The sequence below is a fragment of the Mesoplodon mirus genome (genome assembly GCF_964341445.2).
Source record: "Mesoplodon mirus genome assembly, chromosome: 7".
Taxonomy (NCBI): domain Eukaryota; kingdom Metazoa; phylum Chordata; class Mammalia; order Artiodactyla; family Ziphiidae; genus Mesoplodon; species Mesoplodon mirus.
Genome location: NC_138983.1, coordinates 37,696,551 through 37,705,462, shown reverse-complemented (window position 1 = coordinate 37,705,462; position 8,912 = coordinate 37,696,551). Strand labels below are relative to the sequence as shown.

Below are 8,912 nucleotides of genomic sequence, written 5' to 3'. Positions count from 1 at the left end.
AGGAAACTGAGGCACAGAAAGGTTTGAATCATTTACCCAAGTCACTCAGCTAGTGAGTAGAAGTCACGAGGCACCACCAACTCTGTGAGCCAGCAGTACACGGGACCTGGGCTGTCTGGTGAACCTGGAATGGGGTGAGGGCTCAGCCCAAGTGCCACAAAGGAGGGGGGTCCCCAGGGAGGAAGCCTCCAGAATATGGACTCAGTGGGAAGAAAATACAGCCACTAAAGACTGAGACACAAGGTGAAAAAATAAACAAACAAAAAACGTGTTACTTAAGGGGATTCATGTAGCAAAAAGGAACCAGTAACAGAGACCTGGGTTTAATAATAATAAGGTAGTAGTAGCCACCTTTTATCATGTGCCAGGCATGGCAGTCTTTTATAGTTATGTAATCCACAGGGTCACATGAGATGAGAGTTTCAGTCTTCATTTTTCATGTGAGAAAACTGAGGCTTGGAGACATTACATTACCCAAGATACTATGTCTAGGGGGTAGTGAGGCCAGAACTACAAACCTGTTTCCATCTGACTCCAAGACTATGCTTCAACCTTTGGGCCATCATGGCAGAGAATTCGCTCATCAGAAAACAAGGGTGGAATAGTAGTGGTTAAACAGGCACAAATGCCAGGGCCATGGGAATTCAGGGTTAGGAACCTGGGAGTCAACTACATGCAAAATCCACAGAGATGTGAGTGACCTGAAGTAATGGTTGTTCCACCCAAGTCTGGGACACTCGCCCAGTGGGGGCTGTTTATTTCAGCTTTCTACCCAATTTGTCAGGTCCCAACTCTAGTGGGCAAATCCATCATTCCAAGAAAACTCACAAAGAAATTTATTTTAAAGATGATTTTCTAAATGCCGTATTATAAGACTGGTTTGAAGAACAAATTACCTTCATTTGAAGACATAGAAGTGCAACAGATTACCCGATTTATCAATTGGGGGCATATAATAAAAAATACATGTTTGATTTTGACCATAATTACATTACTTTCACCCATACGATTTAGGAGAAACTTATTCACACCTCCCGCTCATTGATACTCATCCACACTACCTTCCTAGCGGCCCCCAGCCCTCTATCTCCGGCCTACATCAAGCCCTTACAGTGGTCATGTTATAGTATGTAACTGACATTGTTGTATGTTTTAGCTTCAACTCTGTAAGTTACCAACTGCATTTTGCCATATAAACTGCTACTATCTGCTATACAAATCACAACTGATGAATCCATAAGAATTAGCTGATAACTGATAACTGAGAATTAGATGTTTCTCATTATCAATTAGGAAAGTTAGATGCAAGACAGCAATATCACAGATGAACAAAGCCCACAGATAACTCTCAAAAATTGGTCAGTATTAATTCAAACACTGTCAGAAACCCAATGAAGGCAGGACCCATGTCTCTTTCACTCACCACTGTTGGTCTGGCACTTAGCACGGTACCTGGCATGGTAGGTGCTCAATCGCTGTCAGTCACAAGAATGACCGCACGAATGATGAAACAGGAAATACATGTTGAATGCCTCCTGTATGTTCGGAACCTTCTTGCTGCTACCCCACACGTCTCCCCCTCCACAAAAGTATATGGTTTTTCCCTCTTTGAAGTGCTAAATTAAACAATGTAAACAATAGAAGGAAAAGCAAGGGAACCCATTGACTTTAGTGTGTGAGTCATGAAAAGTTGTGCATATCTTATATACACACTGATGCTTTCAAAGAGAGGTTTTCCTTGGAATATAATATTTCCAGAAACCTCTCCTATAAAGTGTACTTTAGGCGGATAATTTGGGCAATCCTCACTGTCATCTTTTTCCTATTCACTTGTGCTTTTTTTCCTTTTTCTCATGAACAACACGATCATTGTAGTTGTAACTCCTCCAACATTTAATACACGTCATTTAAAATTTAAATTTAGAATCATGATCATCTAATTGTAGTTCTAAATTCTAAAACAGTTTTTGGTTAGAGACTATGAAGCATCTCCTGCTTTCATTATACTAACAAGATTGAGTCATTTACTTTGATCATTTTCTTCTTATTCTGTGTCATGTAACAACAACAAAATAATAATAATAAAGTTGTCAAGCCCAGCACTTCTCAGGCTGTGACTACAAATCACATAGGTATCTTATCAAAAAGCAGTTTCTGATACAGTCGATCTGGGCTGGGATTTGAGATTTTGCATTTCTAACCAGCTCCCTGGTGATGCTGATGCTGCTTGTTCAGACACTATACTCCGAGTAATGAGGGTCTAGAAGACGGAGGTTTCTCCAGTTACTTGAATCACATGGGTATGGCTTTTATATTCTGCTCTACCAAATGAAACACTGTTAAGAAAATTAAATCAATTTTAGATTAAAACAGGGTTGGAATTAAAGAGCATTTCCCCAAAGTAAAAACTTACATGTTTGTTCACTTATTTCTTTACTCTAGGATAAGATGAACAATTTTTCCATTGAGAAGAAACCTCTTTCTCCTGATGTCTGAAAAAACAGAAGAAAGCCACGCTTGTTTCACGGTTTAGATGTGTTTAAAACTATATTATTATAATTTAAAATTATATTAGCCTGTAATTCCTATTATTGTTATTAGTTCCTATCTATAAATTAATCCAAAGCAATGAAAGACTATTGGTAAAGTTTGCTAAGCACCTGAAAACAATGGAGGAAAATATATTTATTTTTAGTTGTCACAGGTAGGATACACTGGGCTTCTATTTCAGCTTATTTTATTAAGTATGCCAAATATAAAAACAAAGGCATGTTTATTGAGTCTACTTCAAGGAAAACATTATAAATGTTAACCTTTCACTGTAATATAATTATGGTCATCCATTAAAAAGAAATTACAGGTATAGGTAAAGGTTAGTAAATGAATGGCAGAGATGAAAAGTCTCTGACCCAGAGACAACCATTTTAACACTAGCCTTGGTAGAGCTCATCCTTTCTCTAGAATTTGTCCACTAAATTGTAAGGAGCCAGGAAATTTATGAAGAGATTTTAAAGGGAGGGGGCCATTTTACAAATACTATAATACTACTGGGCTAAAAAGAGGTTAAAAAGGAGAAAAAAACCCTAACCTTCCTTTCCCCCCAATTGTCAAAAGTAACATATGTACTGTATAGAAAAATTGGAAAATAAAGAAAAATAAAGGAAAAAAACCCATCTGTAATTCAATTCCCAGAAATAACCACTGATAACATGCTGATATATTTGTATTCTTTTTTCCTATGCATGTTTTACTTTACATGCATAGGAAATATTTGAATCACATTGTATGGTATATATAACACAACATATAATTTCCCACTCATTAAAATATAACTGAGTAATTATATTAAAAATCTTTATATGTTTGTACTATTTTTTTTTACATTTATTACTCTGTTTTGGACCTTTGGATTCTTCAGATTTTTCATTTTATACATAACTGTTGTGATTTACTTACACCCCCTCACCCACTTAAAAAGTTCTTTTTCCTAGTATTCTGGTTATACACGTTTTGTTCTCCTTCTTCTCTTAATCTCATCTTAAAACTTCCTCCAGTTCGTGGTTCTCAAGTTTATTTCTCAGATTTAATGAAATAAATCAAGTCAGCTCAACAAAGATTTGTTGACTGGGTATGTCTCTTCCCTACTTAAAAATATTTGCACTGTGAAACAGTCAATAATCTCTTGAGTCAAAATCCAAACTTTTCCAGATTTAATACAAAAATTTCCATTTAGTTAATACACATTAAGAGATCCTACATGTAAGCCAGTTCCAGCCATCACCATGTTAATGGAACTCTCTCATCATTAGTTACTTAAAAAACAGTGTTGTGAGCCAGTGGCTAAAATTGGAGAGATTACATCTTCAATTAGTCAAGAAATATAACACCCCAAACTACCTGAAAATGGGGTAAAACATTTACAATGCTTAGGAATCTAAACGCTTAACCTCCCCCAGATTCTTACCATCAACCTTTCTGCATGTATATTAGGATGCCACACAAAAGGAGCAGTGGCTGGGGAGTATTGACTTTTATTCACCCATTATAAACGATGCCCTGTTTGCACGTGGGCTTTCAGGGTTACTTTACAAACACATGCTCAAGGATTTCCTTCCTCATTTCCACTCTACTTCTGCCCAATACACAAGCTCCCCTCAGTTTATTCTTAGCCTTGCCACTCAGGCTGGGGGCTCTGCGTCAGCCTCTCTGTTCCTGATCAACCGATAACACACACTGCACCCTCCCCACTGCAGGACAGATTTCATGGCACGGTTTCCTTGCTAGGGCTTCTCTCTTTTCTCCACTTTGGGGACCTGGTCCTTTTGGGGTTAAGGTCTGTTCTTTATTGCCCCAGTGCACATCTTCCAGACTGGCTTCATGTACAGGGTTTTTCATCCCAGGATTATTTATAATAATGAATAATGTAGAGGATGATTTTTAAATTACTATATAATAAGATGCATCTGTTTTGTTTCTTTTCATTTAAAAAGCATCTTTAAATGAAAACTTTTTGAAAGCCAGGATTACAAGGACACTTCTTTAAAGTGATAAAAATCTATAGCAATCTTAAACCAATGGCTGTTTTCATTATTGATGAAATACAACAGAAGCATTCTTTCTGAGGTCAGAAAAAAAATTAAAATGCTTTTTTTTCTAAAGATGTTTTCAACTTGCTCACTTTCCTTCTTCATTTTATATTCTCCTAGCTCTGGAATCCTTGAACTTCCTGGGTTCAGGCCAGGGACAGTTGCCATGGGTTGCTGGCTCACTTGTGTCATAGGGCTTGCACCCCACTTCCTGATTTGGCCAAATAGTCATGGCAAAAGTATCTGTGAGCCACACAGACTAAAAGATTAGAAGTTAAAACAAAAAACAAAAAAAAAAAAACCAAATTGATTGGGAACACTATTTAGGTGCATGAGATGGTGAAACAGAGCAGGACCCCATGGTCCTTGAGCCCCATGTCCTCAGTCTGCCTTTTGTCTGTGGAAAAACTGTAGCCAAAGAATAAGTTTAATCTGAGAAGTGAGAAAATGCAGAAAAAAAGGAAAACAGCCCAACAGACTAAATAATAATAGTGTAGTCATTAAGCTAAGTCAAAGGAACATTTAGTTCCTTCACAAGGGCTATAGGTAATATTCTGAACCATAACCTTTGAGCTGTTTTATAGATACTGAAACCCTCACCAGGTGGAAGAAGTTAACTACCTGATGACCAGACTGTAGCCATGACATAAGCTGCAACAATTCCAAGAACTGGCCTCAAAGAAATGGGAACAAACCGACCCTGGAACTGAAGATTAACTGTACTTAAAACAATCAAGATGACGATGATCAAACAACCACATGACCAACTTCAAGATGACTGTCAGAGCTGACTGTGCTGTTTCTGCTTGTAGCCCCCTCCCCTCCCCATAAAGCTCTTGCCCACTGATTGTCTGTGGGGGGGAGTTGGCCTTTGGACAGGAGTCCGCCCTTCCCCCCAGGTTGCTGGCCTCCGAAATTAAAGCAAACTTTCCTTTCCACCCATTTGCCTCTTTACTGGCTTTAGACCTACGAGCAGCCAGACCCCCACTTTCAATTGGACAAAATTTTTTTGAAAAGACAATGTTTTAGACTTACTTTTAAAGAAATCTATCCTCTGGTTTATCTTATTAAGATATCCTTTGTTTACAACCAAAATATATATAGAGATAGGAATCATACAATGAGGATGGTTTTTTTTAAATAAAAATACTATTACACCTATTTTATACATTACACCTATTTTATAGGCTGAATTTTTTCACTTAGTCAGACATTATGACCATTTTCCTTTATCATATATATTTGTCTAAATCATGATTTTACAGTCTATATAGTATGTCCTGATATGACAGTACCACAATTTACTTACCTTCATGTTGCATCTGATTTTTCTAAACTTGGCATTTTAAGAAATATTTCTACCTCCTCCCACTGATACAACAAAGAGGAAATGCTTTATATTTTCCTCATAGCTGAGATGACTCCCTAATCCTGATAGAAATCTGCATGTTTACACTCTAGATGGAATAAACTAGAAGGTCTTTGGATGAAATAGGGTGATCAAGTTGGGAGTCAACATTGTCCATTTCAAGAGCCCAAATCCCCTTAGTTCCCAGAATGTTTCAGCCAGAGTCACACTCCTGTCTACACACATGCGTACGTGTGCGCACACACACACACACACATGACAGGAGATTGGAAATTAACAGGGATGGACCTGGAGGACTTTCTGCTAAGTGAAATCAGCCAGTCACAGAAGAATAAATACTGCATGATTCTACTTACACGAGGAATCTAAACTAGTCAAACTCACAGAAGCAAAGAATAGAATGGTGGCTGCCAGGGACCAGGGTGAGTGAGAATGGGGGGTTTGCTAATCAACAGGTATAAAATTTCAGTTATAGGAGGTGAATAAGTTCTAGAGATCTGCTATACATCACTGTGCCTCTAGATAACAAGACTATTGTACACTTAAAAATCTGTTCAGAGGATAGTTCTCATGTAAAGTATTCTTACTATGGTAAAATTTAAAAAAATTTTTTTAAGTAAGTAAGGGACTAAATGCTGATTAAAACTGTGTGCATAGGCAGGGCTTTTGACTCATGGTTTTCCCTGTACATGGTGTGGTCCATCCAGCACCTGTACCATCAGTAACTACAGATCCTTTTCTTGGTCATATGATAAAACTATTAAAGTCATGTTTTCAAAGTGCATTTAAAGACATGGGACAAAGCTGATGTTAAAGGAAGAAAGATGACTACAAATAGTATCACAATATATAAACTATATATATATAAACTACATTATACTGTATATTCGTTAAATATCCAAATACAAACAGTGGTTATCTGGGGATGGAGTTGGGGGAGGAGCAATAATTTCTTTATTTTCTTCTTTATATTTTCTATATTATAAAAATTTTTATATAGTAAATATGTGCTGTATATATGAGACAAACACAATAAATGCTATGAAATAATCTTCCCTGACCGCACCAAGGTAATTATATATGTTTTATTTCTTGCCATATCTCAGTTACTTTTAGCCTTGTTTTCTTACTTTTTAGATACCCTTTTGATGGTAAATGGTAATGATATCTCTTAAATACAAACCCATATTTTTTATGGTGCCTGTACAATAGATGATGCCACTTAAAAGGACAGTAAAAAATGTTTATGATGGCTTTATTCAAAATAGCCTAAAAATGGAAACAACCCAAATGTCTATCAACAGGAGACTAGATAAATTATAATATATTTATACAGTGGAAAGATACAAGAAAACAAAAAAGAATAAACCATATGAGATCAATGACTCTCACAGTCATTATGATGACAAAAAGAAGCCAGGCACAAAAGAGAATATACTGGAGGAATCCATGTACAGATTTTGAAAAACAGGTAAAACTAACCTAGAGGACGGAATTCAAAATAGTAGCCTCTGAAGAACCTGAAAAAGAATACATATATGTATATATATGTGTATATATATATATATATATATATATATACACACACACACATATCTGTATAACTGAATCACTTTGCTGTACAACTGAAACATTGTAAATCAACTATACTTCAATTTAAAAATAAATAAAATAAAATAAAACAATAAAAGTAACAGAAGACAATATGGGCAGATTTTATATTGGGGTGGAGAAGTATGATTTTCTAAGTATGATATGAAAGTCAGAAACAATAAAAATGATAAATTTAACTGTGAAAAATAGTGGTTTCCTTTGGGAACTATTGACTAGAAACAAACATGAAGGATCCTGTTGTGTTTTATATCTTTATCTGGGTAGTTGTTACACAAGTAAGAGTATGTGTGTGTTGCATGTAAAAAGCACTGAGCTGTGTGCTTAAGTTTTGTGTTCTTTTTTTTTTTTTTTGTGGTACGCGGGCCTCTTACTGTTGTGGCCTCTCCCGTTGTGGAGCACAGGCTCCAGATGAGCAGGCTTAGTGGCCATGGCTCACGGGACCAGCCGCTCCGCGGCATGCGGGATCTTCCCAGACCGGGGCACGAACCCGTGTCCCCTGCATCGGCAGGCGGACTCAACCACTGCACCACCAGGGAAGCCCAAGTTTTGTGTTCTTTATGTATATCTTCAAAACAAAACAAAACAGAACATAGGAAAATTATCTCGGGAAAGAAAGGACTGCTTCTCGGAATGCTAAAAAGCAAAGAGATTAGGATTTCCCCTGCAGCTGGGATTGTGTTGAAACTCTAATTGGGCTTTCTATATTCTTATTTAATAGTATTACCTATTTCCTAAGAAATAATATTACAATATGTAAAGAGAAAAAGAAAAAGAAAAATATACCCAAACTAATTATCCAGGGACATGGGTAGGGTGCAGTGTCTTTGGGCCTAAGGTTTAGTTGTGTCCCAACAATGTAGATTTGGATTAGCTCCTAATCTCTCTCTTTCTCTCTCTCTGTCTCTGTTTCTCTCTCTCTTCTCCACCCTTCTCTTACTCCCTCTCATTTTCCTCTCTTCCTTCTCATCTTTCCTTCCTTCCTTTGTTCTTTTCTTTCTGACTGCCTGTCTGCCTTACTTTCTTCCTTCCCCATCAACCGTTTATTTCTTTATACTCTGGGGAGTTGCAAAAAAGATTTATGGCTTCAGATTCTTTAACAATGAGATTTTTGGTCCTTCTGTTGTAAGTGTGCCTAGATCATTAAGCTATGTCTTTTCCCCCTGATCCTGATCTTTACTTCACTATATTCTTTCATTTAAATTCTAATTTAAAGTTTATCAAGTTTGATTCTGGTAGCCAATATTGAAAGGAAAACCTGGTAAATTAAACAATTCATATTGTTCATAACATTTTAAAAAATTCCCCATGTTGAATATAGGTTGAATTATGTCTCCCCAAAATTC

General features: G+C 36.8%; 1 protein-coding gene across 1 annotated transcript in view; it reads left to right on the top strand.

Annotated features, from left to right (window-relative positions):
* Positions 1-8,912, top strand: part of ANKRD49 (ankyrin repeat domain 49) — a 315,379-nt gene that overhangs the window by 28,821 nt on the left and 277,646 nt on the right. The window lies entirely within an intron of this gene.